The sequence below is a fragment of the Montipora foliosa genome, chromosome 9, assembly GCF_036669935.1.
Source record: "Montipora foliosa isolate CH-2021 chromosome 9, ASM3666993v2, whole genome shotgun sequence".
Classification (NCBI taxonomy): Eukaryota; Metazoa; Cnidaria; class Anthozoa; order Scleractinia; family Acroporidae; genus Montipora; species Montipora foliosa.
This window is the reverse complement of record NC_090877.1, coordinates 42,469,813-42,493,053: the sequence shown is the minus strand read 5'-3', so window position 1 is coordinate 42,493,053 and position 23,241 is coordinate 42,469,813. Positions and strand designations below refer to the sequence as shown.

At 40.3% G+C, this 23,241-nt stretch overlaps 1 protein-coding gene and 1 long non-coding RNA gene across 2 annotated transcripts in view; both read right to left on the bottom strand.

The window, feature by feature from the left end:
* The window catches only part of LOC137970910 (1-aminocyclopropane-1-carboxylate synthase-like protein 1), a 114,647-nt gene that overhangs the window by 46,545 nt on the left and 44,861 nt on the right, over nt 1-23,241 (bottom strand). The window lies entirely within an intron of this gene.
* On the bottom strand, nt 1,346-3,552 carry LOC137970504 (uncharacterized). The gene is made up of 3 exons (XR_011116822.1): nt 3,413-3,552; nt 2,968-3,094; nt 1,346-1,378 (listed from the first exon to the last, which is right to left on the bottom strand). It is a non-coding gene; the product is annotated as an uncharacterized lncRNA (long non-coding RNA).

The following is a 23,241-nucleotide window of genomic DNA, read 5'->3' as shown; positions in this document are numbered from 1 at the left end:
TCCTACCGAAAGGACACGATAATAGCCATTTTCTTGGCAGCTAACAAAAATAAAGACAATTCTAAAGTTGCTTTGGCCTCTTCTAACAATTAACTTGAGAATTTAGGGTTTTATTTGAGGAGGACTCGCTTATTAGCACAACTATTATCATACCTGGCGACACTCGACAAACTAACAGCAAGTTGCCGTGCCGAACGCTAGCGGCCCATTTTTGGCGCCAAATTAGAAGTTTGGAGACAAAAAGTGGTTCAAATTTTTAACTTTTTACAATCTGATATGGCTTTTGGAATTCTGAATCCTTTATTGTTATATGTAATGCCATCTCCAGTGAGAAAAGGTAACGTGATTTCAATGTCTTTCATGCTACCTTACATTGACGTCAAGACAGTCAAGTTTTTTCCGCCTGTTGAATCCTGATTGGTCAATTCAAATTTTCTGCGCGCCAGCCGTATGTAAGGCAACGTTTTCACAAAACTTAATCCTTCAAAAGGTATTTGAAAACGTTGCACGGATGAATTAAGAGCTAAAAAGAACAGAATTCGATCGTACATTTTACAAAAAATTCAAACTTTTAGTCGATAGATTTTGTTCATTGTTAGGGTTTAGGGTTAGGGTTGTGTATTTCCGTGCGTAGTAAGGATGCGCAGAAACAATTAACGCAAACGTCTTAAAAACACTGACCTCCTTCTGCACAGTAACTGCTGTATTGGCCTCCTCTTATGCGACTGCCGAAAAATATGAACGAACAAAAAAAGCTAGCAATGGTTTAATTAGTTTTTTTTATTACACACCGTTTCCTTAATTTCCCTTTTCCTTCATTACACTTTAAGTCCTTTTAGGAACGAATCAATAGTCCCGCGTTACTAGCATAGTGTTCTTTAAACAATCCTATCACTATTTTGCTGGTATTAGTCGCTGAAATTGGCTTGCTATCTAGGCCAGTTTCTTGCAGACAAAGCCGCATTCCCAGTTTTGGTACGCCTGATCCCTTGAACACTTCAGGTCATTCCAGTAGCCAGACGCCGTTTGGGGACGCTGATCTGTCTTTTTCCCAGTAAACATCATGCCGCATGGTTCGTTGGCGTTCCCGTTCGGTTCACCTGGAGCCCAGTTCTTGTAGACTGGTACAGAGAGATCACTCCACCAGAAGTTTGCGCCTCTTGCATGCCACAAGAGTCCGATCCAGACCTGTTCCACACCTGGGGCGTCCCTCCTGGCTAGTGCTAGGACGAAATCATTTTCCTGCTGACTGGTGATTTTCGCAAGGTCTGCATTCATTTCTGAACAGTAATCCCGTGCTTGTTGCCAAGTCTTTACGGTGTCACGGGCGTTATAGCAGAAGCCTTCAAAAGCACCCATCCTTCAGGACATGATGAGTCTAAAAATATAGAGGTTATCAGGACCATTTATTAAGAAAAATATCAAAAATCAAAGGCCCTCCTTTGTGAGAAATCGGCGTCATCTATAAAAGTTAAATTTTATCCTCCTTACAGGAAATTCTAGGAGAACAAAACCCCACAATCGGCACAAGAGCAAGACTATTTATCATAAATCTTGCTTTTAGTTCAGCCTCGGCGGCGTTTAACCCTTAAGCACTTATCAAAATAAATCCCCGCCCATCCCCGGCCCCAAACCCCGGGACTATGCGGACATTAGCAGGGCATTTGACACTTTGAACGTGCTCCAATGAGCGGGGCATTAGCGTTGTTTGGAATTTCATGCTAAATTGAGCAGGGATTGGACCGGAATAACACGTAGGAAATCCTTACCGTTGTGGCTCATTCGACCTAGTGGAATCGTACTAGGGACGATTTTCAATCTCGTACCCAGAGTCCGCAGCTTCCTAGGTCAGCGGCCGTGGACATGCTAAACGCTGGGGTAACGGAATTTTTTATCCCACGAATAGTGGTATTCCCGGTTTTTTTGTACGCAAGACAAAACTGATACGGAAATGACGGAAGTGAAAGTGCGAGCTCTTGAAAGGAAATTTTTTTCGGGAGAGCTAGTCACTCGATTCTCAGACAATCTGAAGTCTTTGTTTCCAAAAGCAAGGCGAACGTTTGCCTCTGTTGGTATCAGGAAGGAAAGAAATAACGCTGAAAATCTTTGAGCACCCTGAATGCTTCCTATCTTCCTAAATAGTCCAGCCTCGCACAGAGCACTGCAGCTTGCTGATTAAGTCAACTCGTAATGGATTTCTTAGGCTCGTTGACACAATGCCTTTGTCGGAAATCGCACGCCTATAAGGCAGTTATGAAAAGGCTTTCCCGAAAACTAGGTGTGGTCAGGCCGTAATTGAGCGAGTTACAGAAAATTAGAAAGTATTGAGATCTTGCCAACTCTTGGTTTCTCTTTTTTTTTACTTCTCCAAAGCCCACGCAATGAGCAAACGGAAGGTCCCTAGCAAATCGGGTATTAAGTAGGAAGTCAAAATAGTCAACAGCATCTAATGTAGCTAACCACAAACTCAGTTATCAAACACTAAAAAGAAAATCGAGGAAACTCCCCTTTGCACAAGACAGGATAAGTGCCCTGGATTTATTGATCTTGTACATGTTGTCACAACTTGCAATAAAACTATTCAACTTCCATTCAACGAATTGATTATTAGCAAAAAAGGCATAAATGTGTAGTTTTCAACTTACAAAAAGTGCCATGGACAAGACTTCTGGTGGTAACTGAGTACGTGATCAAATCACGCTCAAAGCAGAGGGTGCCACCCAAAGAACTCGACTTCTTAGCGCCTATGTTTACAAGCTAGCAAGCACAAAAACCGCGAAAAACTGATTCAAAGGCGCACGAAATTTGACAAAATCACACAAGGCATTTACTCCCTTTGAGATGCTGCAGAGACATAGTTAGGGACGGTCTTTACCTCTTTTCAAACAGGGTAAAGGTGTTGATCAAGGTACGTATTTGAAGCTAAGGGACGTAAACCCTAAAATTGGCAAAAAGAGTTGTTCTTACACGCTTTAACAGCTGAGAGGTAAGCCAGGAGCAGCGTCAGAACAAGAATCTTCATGCTGATGATAATTATTGTTTTCCTGGAGGCCGACAAGTCAGTTATCTGCAAGGATCAGGGTCGGTTCTGCAACTGGATCAAGACAAACATTTTACCGAGGTTACTATTTGCGTCATTTGAAAGTTACTTAGCATTTTGATTTTGACCTCAAATGGCTTTTTCTGCCTTGAGATCGTCCAAATGTACCGACAAGGTATACATCACGCATATCCTGCCATTTTCCACCTATTAGTTTAAATTGTCTCAGTTCACTTAAGCATTGTTACCAAATATGTACCACAGAAGCCGCACGCTCGACCCAAAGTTAGGCCCGTTCATTTGGGCCTTCAGGATAATTCATCAACGAGGAAAAGAAAAATAAACAAACACCACAACAAACTCCACGTGTACCTTGTTCTCTTGCTATCTGCTCTAGCAGCCTGCTCTGTGTGAATGATAAGTTTCGTAGAATACTGAGGTCGTTATACGTGCGAGATAGCACATTGGAAGCCTAATTGACGTGTAATTTATGTCCACCGAAACAGCTGTGGTCACATAGTCATAAGTCATAGTCACTTCCTGACGAAGTAACCTTGATGAATATTTACTTAAGCGAACGTGAGCTAAACCTTCAATTAGATTAATGGTGCCTTAAGTAAATGACTCGGTGTTGAAACAAAGTTGATTAAGACCAACACAAAATTGGGCCACAGCACGATAAACAGCAGGCACGATTTGCTCTCCGTAATCCATAATTGCAAATATTTCGTGATATGATTAACTGGGACCTATCAAGGCAATCGACCAATTATTAAAAAGTTTACTGCAATGCGCGAAAACACACAAGTGGAATAACAAATAAGTTACACGTCGTTTTCTCCATGCCATAAGCCTGCATAATGTGATTTGGAATTCGCTTCGTGACGTGCTGAACAAACTTTCAGATTGACGTATTTCGTCGGGTAAAATCATTAGGCTGTGTTTCCTTGTCACGACATACGGCAGAATTGCTTTCGCCGCTTTTTAAGTCATAAATTTTACCCTGCGCTCAAAGCTCAATTGCGCTCTTTCTAATGTCTCAGCTTCCTAATTGAGGATATGACTCTGTCCAAAGATTAAATCATGGACAATTGCTTTTAGAAATCAATGAAAATTTGACGAGAAACGTGGCGTCGGTATTTGCATGTGTTTGGTTATCCGTTTATTTTAGCCTCCTAAAGCCGAAGTTTGTAATTTACGGTAAGGACAGAAACAACGTATCTTGCTTTGTGCTCGAAAACTACAAGCGTCATTTTCTTAACAAAGAAATTATTGGCAGGCTACTCTCCAGATGAAATTGATAAACAACTTCTTTTTTTATTACCGGTACGAGGCAAGGTCTCAAGTACGACACTTATTCTCAGAACAAAACTCTTATCAGCCGACGATTTCTCAGAGCGATAAAATTCAATCGCCAATAATCTAACTGAGTGGTGGTGGAATTTTAAGGTATCAGTATACCCCAAATGACCATAATTCGTTCGTGCCGGTTTACGGTGGGACGTTTCATGCAAGCCCCTTTAAAGTATCGTTTTTTCTGAAAGCATAATAATTGTAAATTACGGGGGTATATTCATTAAAATAACAAAAATGATAAGGTTTTCTTAATGTCCGCCCCTTTTACAAAAAGTATAGACGTTCACTAATCAAGTTTGTTTCCCGTCAGATTTGAGTGAGAGGATGTGATCAACATCGCTATGTCCTCTTGACACCTTCCTCCAAAATTATATGTCGGGGTATTTTTAATTAATTGTCTGGTTTGTTCTTGACATGCAGTTAATTTAAACTTTGATTTTCGATAAAACACGCAATCTTTTCACGAAGATAGTCATAACTTTTGAAATAAGCCAAAAATCCCAGTCGGAAAGTGGGTGGCATTTGTTCGCTGTTATTTTTTCATGAGCGTGTCTAACTTTTGTGGGTCTTTCTAAGCATCTGGAGTCAGACTAGGGCATTCCTGATCATTTCGGAAAATTCTGTGCCAATATATGTCTGGATTTATGAAAACGATGCCAAAGACTTTAGGGGCATGTTTTTGAAAAATCGGTTAGATATATATTTCTATAATTAAAGCGACAGGTGCGCGAATTTAGTGCATAATTAATTTCAGTCGTCGCCTTTTAATTACCAATCCTCAACGTACAAACTCCTTGTTGTTATTTTTAGTACAGTAGTTATTAGTACAGTTTCTAGTAGATTAGTTATATATGTACCTGTGATCAGCAGGTGCCGAGATCGAATACCCCAACCTCCAACTTGGCCGGTTTAGTTCGATTGGTCATTCAAGAGTACTTCTTTTTAGGCTGAAGGGAAATAGTGTTCTGCAGATCGATGCAAAAAACCAAAACGTTGAGTACGCATTAATGCGCTAATGCCCCATTCACACAGACAAAACATGTTTACTTAAACAAGATTTAAAAACTTGAAAATGAATGAATTCTTACACACATATTTGATCGTTTTTTAAACTGTCAAAAGGTATTTAGCTAATGAAGACAATTGGGAAACAGTATTAAATACAATTAAAAAAATAAGAAAAAGAGAAATGACAGTTCACTATAACACTACAATAATCTGATAATAAGAAATTAATTGAAACATTTACTATTCCACTATTGCGTCATTTCACCATGTATGGTCAAGAGAACTTGCAAAATGAGAGGCGGTATTACACAGTAGGATAGAGGCCAAAATAACAATTTTTTGGTAGTGGAATAATAAATCTCTTATTCTATAGTTTTACATATAATACGAGCGGACATTTTGCTCATTGTTCATATTTCTCCTCTCCCCGAAATACTAGGCACTCGCAAAATATCCGCACGTATTATATGTTTAACCATAGAATAGGATGTACGCATTACATAGAATTAAAAACTAAGAAATAACAATTCCCTATAAAACTATCAAGAGTCACAAGTACCATCGAGAACATTCGCTAAGTCCATCTTGCAAATCGCCCTCTTAAAAGCTTAAGGACTCTTGGGACATTATACGTAGTGTTACATGAAGTAGAGACCGGAAATCTCACCGTGGGACCCTACCGTAAACTTTCAGAATCAATTTGTCGAAGTGAAACACACATACAGACAAATTGTACAGAATGTAGAGTCTTTGGTAAAATCAATCACTTTCACTGACAAATTACACTAAAGGACGTTCGCGCGAAAATTTTCTAGTCGACATATTTTTTTAAAATTTTTTACTGCAGCTAGATAATGAGTTACTTGCGTCAGAAAAGCAAAAAAAATAGGGGGTCACCGTCTTCGTTTCAGAGATAACGGTGGGGAAAACTTCCCTGATTTTGAAAAATTGGCGCACGTAATTCAGCATGGTCTACAGGGGTTTATAGTCAAAAATATCGAAGGTGAGTCAACGGAGGCAAACAATCTCAGTCATATTTTGAAGAAGTGGGTCTGTTGGGAAAATAATTCCAAATTTACTCCTTGCATACGGTGGCTGCGCCCGCAGTACGAGCAGCGGTCAAAACCTAGCTGTCCTACCGAAAGGACACGATAATAGCCATTTTCTTGGCAGCTAACAAAAATAAAGACAATTCTAAAGTTGCTTTGGCCTCTTCTAACAATTAACTTGAGAATTTAGGGTTTTATTTGAGGAGGACTCGCTTATTAGCACAACTATTATCATACCTGGCGACACTCGACAAACTAACAGCAAGTTGCCGTGCCGAACGCTAGCGGCCCATTTTTGGCGCCAAATTAGAAGTTTGGAGACAAAAAGTGGTTCAAATTTTTAACTTTTTACAATCTGATATGGCTTTTGGAATTCTGAATCCTTTATTGTTATATGTAATGCCATCTCCAGTGAGAAAAGGTAACGTGATTTCAATGTCTTTCATGCTACCTTACATTGACGTCAAGACAGTCAAGTTTTTTCCGCCTGTTGAATCCTGATTGGTCAATTCAAATTTTCTGCGCGCCAGCCGTATGTAAGGCAACGTTTTCACAAAACTTAATCCTTCAAAAGGTATTTGAAAACGTTGCACGGATGAATTAAGAGCTAAAAAGAACAGAATTCGATCGTACATTTTACAAAAAATTCAAACTTTAGTCGATAGATTTTGTTCATTGTTAGGGTTAGGGTTAGGGTTGTGTATTTCCGTGCGTAGTAAGGATGCGCAGAAACAATTAACGCAAACGTCTTAAAAACACTGACCTCCTTCTGCACAGTAACTGCTGTATTGGCCTCCTCTTATGCGACTGCCGAAAAATATGAACGAACAAAAAAAGCTAGCAATGGTTTAATTAGTTTTTTTTATTACACACCGTTTCCTTAATTTCCCTTTTCCTTCATTACACTTTAAGTCCTTTTAGGAACGAATCAATAGTCCCGCGTTACTAGCATAGTGTTCTTTAAACAATCCTATCACTATTTTGCTGGTATTAGTCGCTGAAATTGGCTTGCTATCTAGGCCAGTTTCTTGCAGACAAAGCCGCATTCCCAGTTTTGGTACGCCTGATCCCTTGAACACTTCAGGTCATTCCAGTAGCCAGACGCCGTTTGGGGACGCTGATCTGTCTTTTTCCCAGTAAACATCATGCCGCATGGTTCGTTGGCGTTCCCGTTCGGTTCACCTGGAGCCCAGTTCTTGTAGACTGGTACAGAGAGATCACTCCACCAGAAGTTTGCGCCTCTTGCATGCCACAAGAGTCCGATCCAGACCTGTTCCACACCTGGGGCGTCCCTCCTGGCTAGTGCTAGGACGAAATCATTTTCCTGCTGACTGGTGATTTTCGCAAGGTCTGCATTCATTTCTGAACAGTAATCCCGTGCTTGTTGCCAAGTCTTTACGGTGTCACGGGCGTTATAGCAGAAGCCTTCAAAAAGCACCCATCCTTCAGGACATGATGAGTCTAAAAATATAGAGGTTATCAGGACCATTTATTAAGAAAAATATCAAAAATCAAAGGCCCTCCTTTGTGAGAAATCGGCGTCATCTATAAAAGTTAAATTTTATCCTCCTTACAGGAAATTCTAGGAGAACAAAACCCCACAATCGGCACAAGAGCAAGACTATTTATCATAAATCTTGCTTTTAGTTCAGCCTCGGCGGCGTTTAACCCTTAAGCACTTATCAAAATAAATCCCCGCCCATCCCCGGCCCCAAACCCCGGGACTATGCGGACATTAGCAGGGCATTTGACACTTTGAACGTGCTCCAATGAGCGGGCATTAGCGTTGTTTGGAATTTCATGCTAAATTGAGCAGGGATTGGACCGGAATAACACGTAGGAAATCCTTACCGTTGTGGCTCATTCGACCTAGTGGAATCGTACTAGGGACGATTTTCAATCTCGTACCCAGAGTCCGCAGCTTCCTAGGTCAGCGGCCGTGGACATGCTAAACGCTGGGGTAACGGAATTTTTTATCCCACGAATAGTGGTATTCCCGGTTTTTTGTACGCAAGACAAAACTGATACGGAAATGACGGAAGTGAAAGTGCGAGCTCTTGAAAGGAAATTTTTTTCGGGAGAGCTAGTCACTCGATTCTCAGACAATCTGAAGTCTTTGTTTCCAAAGCAAGGCGAACGTTTGCCTCTGTTGGTATCAGGAAGGAAAGAAATAACGCTGAAAATCTTTGAGCACCCTGAATGCTTCCTATCTTCCTAAATAGTCCAGCCTCGCACAGAGCACTGCAGCTTGCTGATTAAGTCAACTCGTAATGGATTTCTTAGGCTCGTTGACACAATGCCTTTGTCGGAAATCGCACGCCTATAAGGCAGTTATGAAAAGGCTTTCCCGAAAACTAGGTGTGGTCAGGCCGTAATTGAGCGAGTTACAGAAAATTAGAAAGTATTGAGATCTTGCCAACTCTTGGTTTCTCTTTTTTTTACTTCTCCAAAGCCCACGCAATGAGCAAACGGAAGGTCCCTAGCAAATCGGGTATTAAGTAGGAAGTCAAAATAGTCAACAGCATCTAATGTAGCTAACCACAAACTCAGTTATCAAACACTAAAAAGAAAATCGAGGAAACTCCCCTTTGCACAAGACAGGATAAGTGCCCTGGATTTATTGATCTTGTACATGTTGTCACAACTTGCAATAAAACTATTCAACTTCCATTCAACGAATTGATTATTAGCAAAAAAGGCATAAATGTGTAGTTTTCAACTTACAAAAAGTGCCATGGACAAGACTTCTGGTGGTAACTGAGTACGTGATCAAATCACGCTCAAAGCAGAGGAGTGCCACCCAAAGAACTCGACTTCTTAGCGCCTATGTTTACAAGCTAGCAAGCACAAAAACCGCGAAAAACTGATTCAAAGGCGCACGAAATTTGACAAAATCACACAAGGCATTTACTCCCTTTGAGATGCTGCAGAGACATAGTTAGGGACGGTCTTTACCTCTTTTCAAACAGGGTAAAGGTGTTGATCAAGGTACGTATTTGAAGCTAAGGGACGTAAACCCTAAAATTGGCAAAAAGAGTTGTTCTTACACGCTTTAACAGCTGAGAGGTAAGCCAGGAGCAGCGTCAGAACAAGAATCTTCATGCTGATGATAATTATTGTTTTCCTGGAGGCCGACAAGTCAGTTATCTGCAAGGATCAGGGTCGGTTCTGCAACTGGATCAAGACAACATTTTACCGAGGTTACTATTTGCGTCATTTGAAAGTTACTTAGCATTTTGATTTTGACCTCAAATGGCTTTTTCTGCCTTGAGATCGTCCAAATGTACCGACAAGGTATACATCACGCATATCCTGCCATTTTCCACCTATTAGTTTAAATTGTCTCAGTTCACTTAAGCATTGTTACCAAATATGTACCACAGAAGCCGCACGCTCGACCCAAAGTTAGGCCCGTTCATTTGGGCCTTCAGGATAATTCATCAACGAGGAAAAGAAAATAAACAAACACCACAACAAACTCCACGTGTACCTTGTTCTCTTGCTATCTGCTCTAGCAGCCTGCTCTGTGTGAATGATAAGTTTCGTAGAATACTGAGGTCGTTATACGTGCGAGATAGCACATTGGAAGCCTAATTGACGTGTAATTTATGTCCACCGAAACAGCTGTGGTCACATAGTCATAAGTCATAGTCACTTCCTGACGAAGTAACCTTGATGAATATTTACTTAAGCGAACGTGAGCTAAACCTTCAATTAGATTAATGGTGCCTTAAGTAAATGACTCGGTGTTGAAACAAAGTTGATTAAGACCAACACAAAATTGGGCCACAGCACGATAAACAGCAGGCACGATTTGCTCTCCGTAATCCATAATTGCAAATATTTCGTGATATGATTAACTGGGACCTATCAAGGCAATCGACCAATTATTAAAAAGTTTACTGCAATGCGCGAAAACACACAAGTGGAATAACAAATAAGTTACACGTCGTTTTCTCCATGCCATAAGCCTGCATAATGTGATTTGGAATTCGCTTCGTGACGTGCTGAACAAACTTTCAGATTGACGTATTTCGTCGGGTAAAATCATTAGGCTGTGTTTCCTTGTCACGACATACGGCAGAATTGCTTTCGCCGCTTTTTAAGTCATAAATTTTACCCTGCGCTCAAAGCTCAATTGCGCTCTTTCTAATGTCTCAGCTTCCTAATTGAGGATATGACTCTGTCCAAAGATTAAATCATGGACAATTGCTTTTAAGAAATCAATGAAAATTTGACGAGAAACGTGGCGTCGGTATTTGCATGTGTTTGGTTATCCGTTTATTTTTAGCCTCCTAAAGCCGAAGTTTGTAATTTACGGTAAGGACAGAAACAACGTATCTTGCTTTGTGCTCGAAAACTACAAGGCGTCATTTTCTTAACAAAGAAATTATTGGCAGGCTACTCTCCAGATGAAATTGATAAACAACTTCTTTTTTTATTACCGGTACGAGGCAAGGTCTCAAGTACGACACTTATTCTCAGAACAAAACTCTTATCAGCCGACGATTTCTCAGAGCGATAAAATTCAATCGCCAATAATCTAACTGAGTGGTGGTGGAATTCTTAAGGTATCAGTATACCCCAAATGACCATAATTCGTTCGTGCCGGTTTACGGTGGGACGTTTCATGCAAGCCCCTTTAAAGTATCTTTTTTCTGAAAGCATAATAATTGTAAATTACGGGGGTATATTCATTAAAATAACAAAAATGATAAGGTTTTCTTAATGTCGCGCCCTTTTTACAAAAGTATAGACGTTCACTAATCAAGTTTGTTTCCCGTCAGATTTGAGTGAGAGGATGTGATCAACATCGCTATGTCCTCTTGACACCTTCCTCCAAAATTATATGTCGGGGTATTTTTAATTAATTGTCTGGTTTGTTCTTGACATGCAGTTAATTTAAACTTTGATTTTCGATAAAACACGCAATCTTTTCACGAAGATAGTCATAACTTTTGAAATAAGCCAAAAATCCCAGTCGGAAAGTGGGTGGCATTTGTTCGCTGTTATTTTTTCATGAGCGTGTCTAACTTTTGTGGGTCTTTCTAAAGCATCTGGAGTCAGACTAGGGCATTCCCTGATCATTTCGGAAAATTCTGTGCCAATATATGTCTGGATTTATGAAAACGATGCCAAAGACTTTAGGGGCATGTTTTTGAAAAATCGGTTAGATATATATTTCTATAATTAAAGCGACCAGTGCGCGAATTTAGTGCCTAAATAATTTCAGTCGTCGCCTTTTAATTACCAATCTCAACGTACAAACTCCTTGTTGTTATTTTTAGTACAGTTTTTAGTACATTAGTTATATATGTACCTGTGATCAGCAGGTGCCGAGATCGAATACCCCAACCTCCAACTTGGCCGGTTTAGTTCGATTGGTCATTCAAGAGTACTTCTTTTTAGGCTGAAGGGAAATAGTGTTCTGCAGATCGATGAAAAAAAACCAAAACGTTGAGTACGCATTAATGCGCTAATGCCCCATTCACACAGACAAAACATGTTTACTTAAACAAGATTTAAAAACTTGAAAATGAATGAATTCTTACACACATATTTGATCGTTTTTTAAACTGTCAAAAGGTATTTAGCTAATGAAGACAATTGGGAACAGTATTAAATACAATTAAAAAATAAGAAAGAAAGAAATGACAGTTCACTATAACACTACAATAATCTGATAATAAGAAATTAATTGAATACATTTACTATTCCACTATTGCGTCATTTCGCCATGTATGGTCAAGAGAACTTGCAAAATGAGAGGCGGTATTACACAGTAGGATAGAGGCCAAAATAACAATTTTTTGGTAGTGGAATAATAAATCTCTTATCCTATAGTTTTACATATAATACGAGCGGACATTTTGCTCATTGTTCATATTTCTCCTCTCCCCGAAATACTAGGCAACTCGCAAAATATCCGCACGTATTATATGTTTAACCATAGAATAGGATGTACGCATTACATAGAATTAAAAACTAAGAAATAACAATTCCCTATAAAACTGTTAAGAGTCACAAGTACCATGGAGAACATTCGCTAAGTCCATCTTGCAAATCGCCCTCTTGAAAGCTTAAGGACTCTTGGGACATTATACGTAGTGTTACATGAGGTACATACCCGAAATCTCACCGTGGGACCCTACCGTAAACTATCAGAATCAATTTGTCGAAGTGAAACTCACATACAGACAAATTGTACAGAATGTAGAGTCTCTGGTAATATCAATCACTTTCACTGAAAAATTACACTAAAGGACGTTCGCGCGAAAATTTTCTAGTCGACAGATTTTTTAAAATTTTTTTACTGCAGTTAGATAATGAGTTACTTGAGTCAGAAATGCAAAAAAACTAGGGGGTCACCGTCTTCGTTTCAGAGATAACGGTGGGGAAAACTTCCCTGATTTTGAAAAATTGGCGCACGTAATTCAGCATGGTCTACAGGGGTTTATAATCAAAAATATCGAAGGTGAGTCAACGGAGACAAACAATCTTAGTCATATTTTGTAGAAGTGGGTCTGTTGGGAAAATAATTCCAAATTTTACTCCTTGCATACGGTGGCTGCGCCCGCAGTACGAGCAGCGGACAAAACCTAGCTGTCCTACCGAAAGGACACGATAATAGCCATTTTCTTGGCAGCTAACAAAAATAAAGACAATTCTAAAGTTGCTTTGGCCTCTTCTAACAATTAACTTGAGAATTTAGGGTTTTATTTGAGGAGGACTCGCTTATTAGCACAACTATTATCATACCTGGCGACACTCGACAAACTAACAGCGAGTTTCCGTGCCGAACGGTAGCGGCCCATTTTTGGCGCCAAATTAGATACTTGGAGACAAAAAGTGGTTCAAATTTTTAACTTTTTACAATCTGATATGGCTTTTGGAATTCTGAATCCTTTATTGTGATATTTAATGCCATCTCCAGTGAGAAAAGGTAACGTGATTTCAATGTCTTTCATGCTACCTTACATTGACGTCAAGACAGTCAAGTTTTTTCCGCCTGTTGAATCCTGATTGGTCAATGCAAATTTTTTGCGCGCCAGCTGTATGTAAGGCAACGTTTTCACAAAACTTAATCCTTCAAAAGGTATTTGAAAACGTTGCACGGATAAACGAAGAGCTAAAACGAACAGAATTCGATCGTACATTTTGCAAAAAATTCTAACTTTTAGTCGATAGATTTTGTTCATTGTTAGGGTTTAAGGTTAGGGTTATGTATTTACGTGCGTAGTAAGGATGCGCAGAAACAATTAGCGCGAACGTCTTAAAAACACTGACCTCTTTCTGCACAGTAACTGCTGTATTGGCCTCCTCTTATGCGACTGCCGAAAAATATGAACGAACAAAAAAAGCTAGCAATGGTTTAATTAGTTTTTTTTATTACACACCGTTTCCTTAATTTCCCTTTTCCTTCATTACACTTTAAGTCCTTTTAGGAAAGAATCAATAGTCCCGCGTTACTAGCATAGTGTTCTTTAAACAATCCTATCACAATTTTGCTGGTATTAATCGCTGAAGTTGGCTTGCTATCTAGGCCAGTTTCTTGCAGACAAAGCCGCATTCCCAGTTTTGGTCCCTTGAACACATCAGGTCATTCCAGTAGCCAGACGCCGTTTGGGGACGCTGATCTGTCTTTTTCCCAGTAAACATCATGCCGCATGGTTCGTTGGCGTTCCCGTTCGGTTCATTTGGAGCCCAGTTCTTGTAGACTGGTACAGAGAGATCACTCCACCAGAAGTTTGCGCCTCTTGCATGCCACAAGAGTCCGATCCAGACCTGTTCCACACCAGGGGCGTCTCTCCTGGCTAGTGCTAGGACGAAATCATTTTCCTGCTGACTGGTGATTTTCGCAAGGTCTGCATTCATTTCTGAACAGTAATCCCGTGCTTCTTGCCAAGTCTTTACGGTGTCACGGGCGTAATAGCAGAAGCCATCAAAAACCAGCCATCCTTCAGGACATGATGAGTCTAAAAATATAGACGTTATCAGGACCATTTATTAAGAAAAATATCAAAAATCGAAGGCCCTCCTTTGTGAGAAATCGGCGTCATCTATAAAAGTTAAATTTAATCCTCCTTACAGGGATGTCTAGGGGAGCAAAACCCCACAATCGGCACAAGGGCAAGACTATTTATCATAAATCTTGCTTTTAGTTCAGCCTCGGCGGCGTTTAACCCTTAAGCACTTATCAAAGTAAATCCCCGCCCATCCCCGCCTCCAAACCTCGGGACTATGCGGACATTAGTAGGGCATTTGGCACTTTAAACACGCTCCAATGAGCGGGGCATTAGCGTTGTTTGGAATATCAGGCTGAATTGAGCGGGGATTGGACCGGAATAACACGTAGGAAATCCCTACCATTGTGGCTCATTCGACCTAGTGGAATCGTACTAGAGACGATTTTCAATCTCGTACCTAGAGTCCGCAGCTTCCTAGGTCAGCGGCCGTGGACATGCTAAACGCTGGGGAAACGGAATTTTTTATCCCACAAATAGTGGCATTCCTGGTCTTTTTGTACGCAAGACAAATCTGATACGGAAATGACGGAAGTGAAAGTGCGAGCTCTTGGAAGGAAGCTTTTCTCGGGAGAGTTAGTCAGTCGATTCTCAGACAATCTGAAGTCTTTGTTTCAAAAAGCAAGGCGAACGTTTGCCTCTGTTGGTATCAGGAAGGAAATAAATAACGCTGAAAATCTTTGAGCACTTCTATGCTCATCCCAGTATAAAGCTCTCTTTAGTACCGCCCGGCGCCACAACTTTGTCCCACCTGTATTCCTCAATCACATGCGGAAAACCCTGAATGCTTCCTATCTTCCTAAATAGTCCAGCCTCGCACAGAGCACTGCAGCTTGCTGATTAAGTCAACTCGTAATGGATTTCTTAGGCTCGTTGACACAATGCCTCTGTCGGAAATCGCACGCCTATAACGCAGTTATGAAAAGGCTTTCCCGAAAACTAGGTATGTTCAGGCCGTAATTGAGAGAGTTACAGAAAATTAGAAAGTGCTGAGATCTTGCCAACTCTTGGTTTCTCTTTTTTTTGACTTCTCCAAAGCCCACGCAATGAGCAAACAGATGGTCCCTAGCAAATCGGGTATTAAGTAGAAAGTCAAAATAGTCAACAACATCTAATGTAGCCAACCACAAACTCAGTTATCAAACACTGAAAGGAAAATTGAGGAAACTGCTCTTTGCACAAGACAGGATAAGTGCCCTGGATTTATTGATCTTGTACATGTTGTCACAACTTGCAATAAAACTATTCAACTTCCATTCAACGAATTGATTATTTGCAGAAAAGGCATAAATGTGTAGTTTTCAACTTACAAAAAGTGCCACGGACAAAACTTCTGGTGGTAACTGAGTACGTAATCAAATCATGCTCAAAGCAGACGAGTGCCACCCAAAAGAACTCGACTTCTTAGCGCCTATGTTTACAAGCTAGCAAGCACAAAAACCACGAAAAGCTGATTCAAAAGCGCACGAAATTTGACAAAATCACACAAGGCCTTTACTCCCTTTGAGATGCTGCAGAGACATGGTTAGGGACGGTCTTTACCACTTTTCAAACAGGGTAAAGGTGTTGATGACGCTACGTATTTGAAGCTTATGGACGTAAACCCTAAAATTGGCAAAAAGAGTTGTTCTTACACGCTTTAACAGCTGAGAGGTAAGCCAGGAGCAGCGTCAGAACAAGAATCTTCATGCTGATGATAATCTTTGCTTTTCTCGAGGTCGACAAGTCAGTTATCTGCAAGGATCAGGGTCGGTTCTGCAACTGGATCAAGACAACATTTTACCGAGGTTGCTATTTGCGTCATTTGAAAGTTACTTAGCATTTTGATTTTGACCTCAAATGGCTTTTTCTGCCTTGAGATCGTCCAAATGTACCGACAAGGTATACATCACGCATATCCTGCCATTTTCCATTTAGTTTAAATTGTCTCAGTTCACTTAAGCATTGTTACCAAATATGTACCACAGAAGCCGCACGCTCGACCAAAAGTCAGCCTCGTTCATTTTGGCCTTCAGGATAATTCATCAACGAGGAAAAGAAAAAGAAACAAACACCACAACAAATTCCACGTGTACCTTGTTCTGGCTTGCTATCTGCTCTAGCAGCCTGCTCTGTGTGAATGATAAGTTTCGTAGAATACTGAGGTCGTTATACGTGCGAGATAGCACATTGGAAGGCTAATTGACGTGTAATTTATGTCCACCGAAACAGCTGTGGTCACAGTCATAATGACGGAAAGCGATTGCTGACCAAGTAACATTGATGAATATTTACTCAAGCGAACGTGAGATAAACCTTCAAAAAAATAAAAGTATGGATAAATACAAAAAAGACGCAGCAAGGAGGTCTCTACATACCATGCCAGGTAACATATTCAAGCTACTTTCTTAGCAAAAGAAGTGGGAAATAGAGAAAAAAAATACTTGATTTAGTCCTTGATATTGTTTTCATAAATCCAGACATTATGTCTGGATTTACGAAAACGATGCCAAAGACTTTAGGGGCATGTTTTTGAAAAATCGGTTAGATATATATTTCTATAATTAAAGCGACAGGTGCGCGAATTTAGTGCCTAATTAATTTCAGTCGTCGCCTTTTAATTACCAATCTCAACGTACAAACTCCTTGTTGTTATTTTTAGTACAGTAGTTATTAGTACAGTTTTTAGTTTTTAGTACAGTAGTTATATATGTACCTGTGATCAGCAGGTGCCGAGATCGAATACCCCAACCTCCAACTTGGCCGGTTTAGTTCGATTGGTCATTCAAGAGTACTTCTTTTTAGGCTGAAGGGAAATAGTGTTCTGCAGATCGATAAAAAAAAAACCAAAACGTTGAGTACGCCTTAATGCGCTAATGCCCCATTCACACAGACAAAACATGTTTACTTAAACAAGATTTAAAAACTTGAAAATGAATGAATTCTTACATACATATTTGAACCTTTTTTAAACTGTCAAAAGGTATTTAGCTAATGAAGACAATTGTATAAATACAATTAAAATATAAGAAAGAAAGAAATGACAGTTCACTATATAACACTACAATAATCTGATAATAAGAAATTAATTGAATACATTTACTATTCCACTATTGCGTCATTTCACCATGTATGGTCAAGAGAACTTGCAAAATGAGAGGCGGTAATACACTGTAGGATAGAGGCCAAAATAACAATTTTTTGGTAGTGGAATAATAAATCTCTTATTCTATAGTTTTACATATAATACGAGCGGACATTTTGCTCATTGTTCATATTTCTCCTCTCCCCGAAATACTACGCAACTCGCAAAATATCCGCACGTATTATATGTTTAACCATAGAATAGGATGTACGCATTACATAGAATTAAATTACATAGAATTTAAAAACTAAGAAATAACAATTCCCTATAAAACTATCAAGAGTCACAAGTACAATCGAGAACATTCGCTAAGTCCATCTTGCAAATCGCTCTCTTGAAAGCTTAAGGACTCGGTTTACAACAGAGGTCCGGTGTTGCTTATCTTTCCCTATAAATCCGTCCTATTTCGAGAGAACATACCCCAGAAATTTTCGCGTTTACGAAGGCGACATTCGTCTTTAATGCTGTGTGGCTCGTTAATTTCTAGCTGGGTTAATGACAAGAGCCAAGCAGGCATGTAGCCTGTTGTCTGCTCTGACAGAAGCTATGGCTGGTTGGTTTAAGATGGGGGGTAACTGAAAAGACCCCTACTCGTCTAGTAGAGTCTAAGTCTTAAGGACGTTCGCGCGAAAATTGTTCAACATTGATTTTTTTCTGAAACTTTTACCACTGTAAGATGATGAGTTAGTTATGTCAGAAATGTAAAAAAAATGGGGGGTCACCTACTTTCTTTTGGAGAGAACATGCCCGGAAAAACACCCAAAATGTGACAAAATCGGGCTTCGTTAGCGAATAAGGCCAGCGTCTGTAAACCCAAATATATTGCACTTAAATCTTTGAAGTGAAATCTTCTCTGCCAAATATTGTTTAAGTGGACTTATTAAGTGAATTTAGTCATTTGGTGAGGTTCCTTAAAGATCAAGTTCGCATTTAGGGACCACAGTTTCACGCGCCTTGCAGCCGCAAGATGGCAGGATTTGATGTCCCGTGAGCAAAAATCTTGAAATTTTTTTAACTTCCCACATTAATTTTTTGTTCATTTTTGGACAACGTGGAGATGATTGTAAATAAAATCCGTTTCTGGAAAGAAAAATAGGGGTCACCGAACGTCCAAGACCGTTAAAAGCCAGGCAAAGCTATAGCAATGGCCTTTTGCCCTATCATTTCTCATTTTTATTACTTAGCGCGCGCGCTCGTGTATGACGTGGCGTGTGCATTTGCCTGCTTAAGTTCTCCCCGTATGTTCTTTCAACTCAGGACAGAAATACAGTCCCGGATACCTGATGATATGCTCCGCATAAGTCAACGTAGTAAATCTAGGAACTGGAAATTCTATGATGAGTGGGATTTTCCTTATCGGAATTACAATAAGTATTACTAATGGACCTAAGAACGGGGTTATGCTTCACTTTGTAAATTAAAACTAAAAGATCCTAAGATGACTATTCTTTACACTTGGCGTACCTGCTTGCTTTTATCACCTAGATGTAGTAGAAAAACAAACTCAAAAAACATAACTGTACGGTGTGTTCAACAGTTCTTCAAAGATCTCTAGCTCACTAGGGTAGACCTATAGATTCCCACGACTTCGGAGAAAGCCTTACAAAAGTCATTAGTCCTAAGGGCCTCTAACAAGAGATTGTGGGATCTACCAGGTAGCAATTCCTGTTTTGGAGGTATTTTCATTTGGACGGGTCGATTTTGGTAGGACGTTGACCTAAGGCGATTCCTATGACCTTGTGGCCCACGTCGTTTGATGGTCAGTCCTCCGCGATTGCCTGTTTCTTCCTCTAAGCTCTACCTCACTTGCTCTCAACGCAGAAACTGTAAGATCTCAGTGCACATTTTATTTTTATCCAATTCTTTGGCAAGTTATTTCTTTGTTTTCGCGCCCGCTTGCTTCGTTAACAGTCCTTGCTTTCCGTCCTTTTTGTTTCACACTTTTCATTAAGGCTCTATTAGGTCCGTATCGTACCAGTTTTCTTCCGTATATTTTGTTGTTCGGGTGTTTTCCTTTGGTTACCTCGTCAATGACAATTGCGCTAGGTGCAGTATTTAGCAGACCGTGACGTTTTCCTCGGTTAACCAAACACTGGAAGTTTAGATTTCAAATTTTCAGTTCCTTTTGGATAACATTTTGCTTTAAGGTGGCTTACTACACTTTCGGGGAGGAAGAATTGCTTCTTACCAATCTTCATTTAAATGCTTAGGAGTATTGCTTTCGGGTGGTCTGTGACGTTAACGCTCTCAAAAGATGATTCTTGCTCGAGAATTAAAAATTTAATGTTTAGATCATGGCAAGCACTAAAAAACGTGTAGTAGGAAAGGGACTGGGAACCAGACATTGATGTCTTTAATATGCGTTCCAGGAACGTATATAAGGAAGTATACAATGATATACAGGGGTATAGAGGGAAATTCTTTTGACATTATACGTAGTCTTACATGAAGTACATACCCGAAATCTCACCGTAGGACCCTACCGTAAACTTTCAGAATCAATTTGTCGAAGTAAAACACACATACAGACAAATTGTACAGAATGTAGAGTCTCTGGTAAAATCAATCACTTTCACTGACAAATTACACTAAAGGACGTTCGCGCGAAAATTTTCTAGTCCACAAATGTTTTAAATTTTTTTTACTGCAGTTAGATAATGAGTTACTTGAGTCAGAAATGCAAAAAAACTAGGGGGTCACCGTCTTCGTTTCAGAGATAACGGTGGGGAAAACTTCCCTGATTTTGAAAAATTGGCGCACGTAATTCAGCATGGTCTACAGGGGTTTATAATCAAAAAAGTCAAAGGTGAGTCAACGGAGGCAAACAATCTCAGTCATATTTCGTAGAAGTGGGTCTGTTGGGAAAATAATTCCAAATTTTACTCCTTGCATACGGTGGCTGCGCCCGCAGTACGAGCAGCGGTCAAAACCTAGCTGTCCTACCGAAAGGACACGCTAATAGCCATTTTCTTGGCAGCTAACAAAAATAAAGACAATTCTAAAGTTGCTTTGGCCTCTTCTAACAATTAACTTGAGAATTTAGGGTTTTATTTGAGGAGGACTCGCTTATTAGCACAACTATTATCATACCTGGCGACACTCGACAAACTAACAGCGAGTTGCCGTGCCGAACGCTAGCGGCCCATTTTTGGCCAAATTAGAAGCTTGGAGACAAAAAGTGTTTCAAATTCTTAACTTTTTACAATCTGATATGGCTTTTGGAATTCTGAATCCTTCATTGTGATATTTAATGCCATCTCCAGGGAGAAAAGTTACCTGATTTCAATGTTTTTCATGCTACCCTACATTGACGTCAAGACAGTCAAGTTTTTTCCGCCTGTTGAATCCTGATTGGTCAATTCAAATTTTCCGCGCGCCAGCCGTATGTAAGGCAACGTTTTCACAAAACTTAATCCTTTCGCACGGATGAACGAAGAGCTAAAAAGAACAGAATTCGATCGTACATTTTACAAAAAATTCAAACTTTTAGTGGATAGATTTTGTTCATTGTGCCGCTAAACGCAAAAAGTTGGTACAGAAAATGATCCATCAAGAGGAATATGGGGATCACTGTACGTCCAAGATCGTTAAATCCAGGAAAAGCTATGGCGATGGCCATCTGCCATATCATTTGTTCATTTTACTATTTTGCGCGCGCGATCATGCATGACGTGGCCTGTGTATTTCCGTGCGTAGTAAGGATGCCCAGAAACAATTAGCGCGAACGTCTTAAAAACACTGACCTCCTTCTGCACAGTAACTGCTGTATTGGCCTCCTGTTATGCGACTTCCGAAAAATATAAACGAACAAAAAAAGCTAGCAATGGTTTAATTATTATTTTTTTTTATTACACACCGTCTTTAATTTCCCTTTTCCTTCATTACACTTTAAGTCCTTTTAGGAAAGAATCAATAGTCCCGCGTTAATAGCATAGTGTTCTTTAAACAATCCTATCACAATTTTGCTGGTATTAATCGCTCAAGTTAGCTTGCTATCTAGGCCAGTTTCTTGCAGACAAAGCCGCATTCCCAGTTTTGGTACGCCTCATCCCTTGAACACTTCAGGTCATTCCAGTAACCAGATGCAGTTTGGGGACGCTGATCGTCGCTTTTCCCAGTAAACATCATGCCGCATGGTTCGTTGGCGTGCCCGTTCGGTTCACCTGGAGCCCAGTTCCTGTAGATTGGTATAGAGAGATCAGTCCACCAGAAGTCTCCGCCGGTTGCATGCCACAAGAATCCGATCCAGACCTGTTCCGCAGCTGGGGCGTCCCTCCTGGCTAGTGCTAGGACGAAATCATTTTCCTGCTGACTGGTGATTTTCGCAAGGTCTGCATTCATTTCTGAACAATAATCCCGTGCTTCTTGGAAAGTCTTTATGGTGTCACGGGCGAAATAGCAGAAGCCATCAAAAAACACCCATCCTTCAGGACATGATGAGCCTAAAAATATAGAGGTTATCAGGACCATTTATTAAGAAAAATATCAAAAATCAAAAGCCCTCCTTTGTGAGAAATTGGGGTCATCTATAAAAGTTAAATTTTATCCTCCTTACAGGGAATTCTAGGGGAGCAAAACCCCACAATCGGCACAAGAGCAAGACTATTTATCATAAATCTTGCTTTTAGTTCAGCCTCGGCGGCGTTTAACCCTTAAGCACTTATCAAAATAAATCCCCGCCCATCCCTGCCCCCCAACCTCGGGACTATGCGGACATTAGCAGGGCATTTGGCACTTTGAAAGTGCTCCAATGAGCGGGGCATTAGCGTTGTTTGGAATTTCATGCTGAATTGAGCGGGGATTGGACCGGAATAACACGTAGGAAATCCTTACCGTTGTGGCTCATTCGACCTAGTGGAATCGTACTAGGGACGATTTTCAATCTTGTACCCAGAGTCCGCAGCTTCCTAGGTCAGCAGCCGTGGACATGCTAAACGCTGGGGTAACGGAATTTTTTATCCCACAAATAGTGGCATTCCGGGTTTTTTTGTACGCAAGACAAATCTGATACGGAAATGACGGAAGTGAAAGTGCGAGCTCTTGGAAGGAAGTTTTTCTCGGGAGAGCTAGTCACTCGATTCTCAGACAATCTGAAGTCTTTGTTTCAAAAAGCAAGGCGAACGTTTGCCTCTGTTGGTATCAGGAAGGAAAGAAATAACGCTGAAAATCTTTGAGCACTCCTATGCTCATCTCAGTATAACACCCGGCGCTACAACTTTGTCCCACCTGTACTCCTTAATCACATGCGGAAAACCCTGAATGCTTCCTATCTTCCTAAATAGTCCAGCCTCGCACAGAGCACTGCAGCTTGCTGATTAAGCCAACTCGTAATCGATTTTTTAGGCTCGTTGACACAATGCCTCTGTCGGAAATCGCACGCCTATAACGCAGTTATGAAAAGGCTTTCCCGAAAACTAGGTGTGTTCAGGCCGTAATTGAGCGAGTTACAGAAAATTAGAAAGTGCTGAGATCTTGCCAACTCTTGGTTTCTCTTTTTTTTTCACTTTCCAAAGCCCACGCAATGAGCAAACGGAAGGTCCCTAGCAAATCGGGTATTAAGTAGGAAGTCAAAATAGTCAACAACATGTAATGTAGCCAACCACAAACTCAGTTATCAAACACTGAAAGGAAAATTGAGGA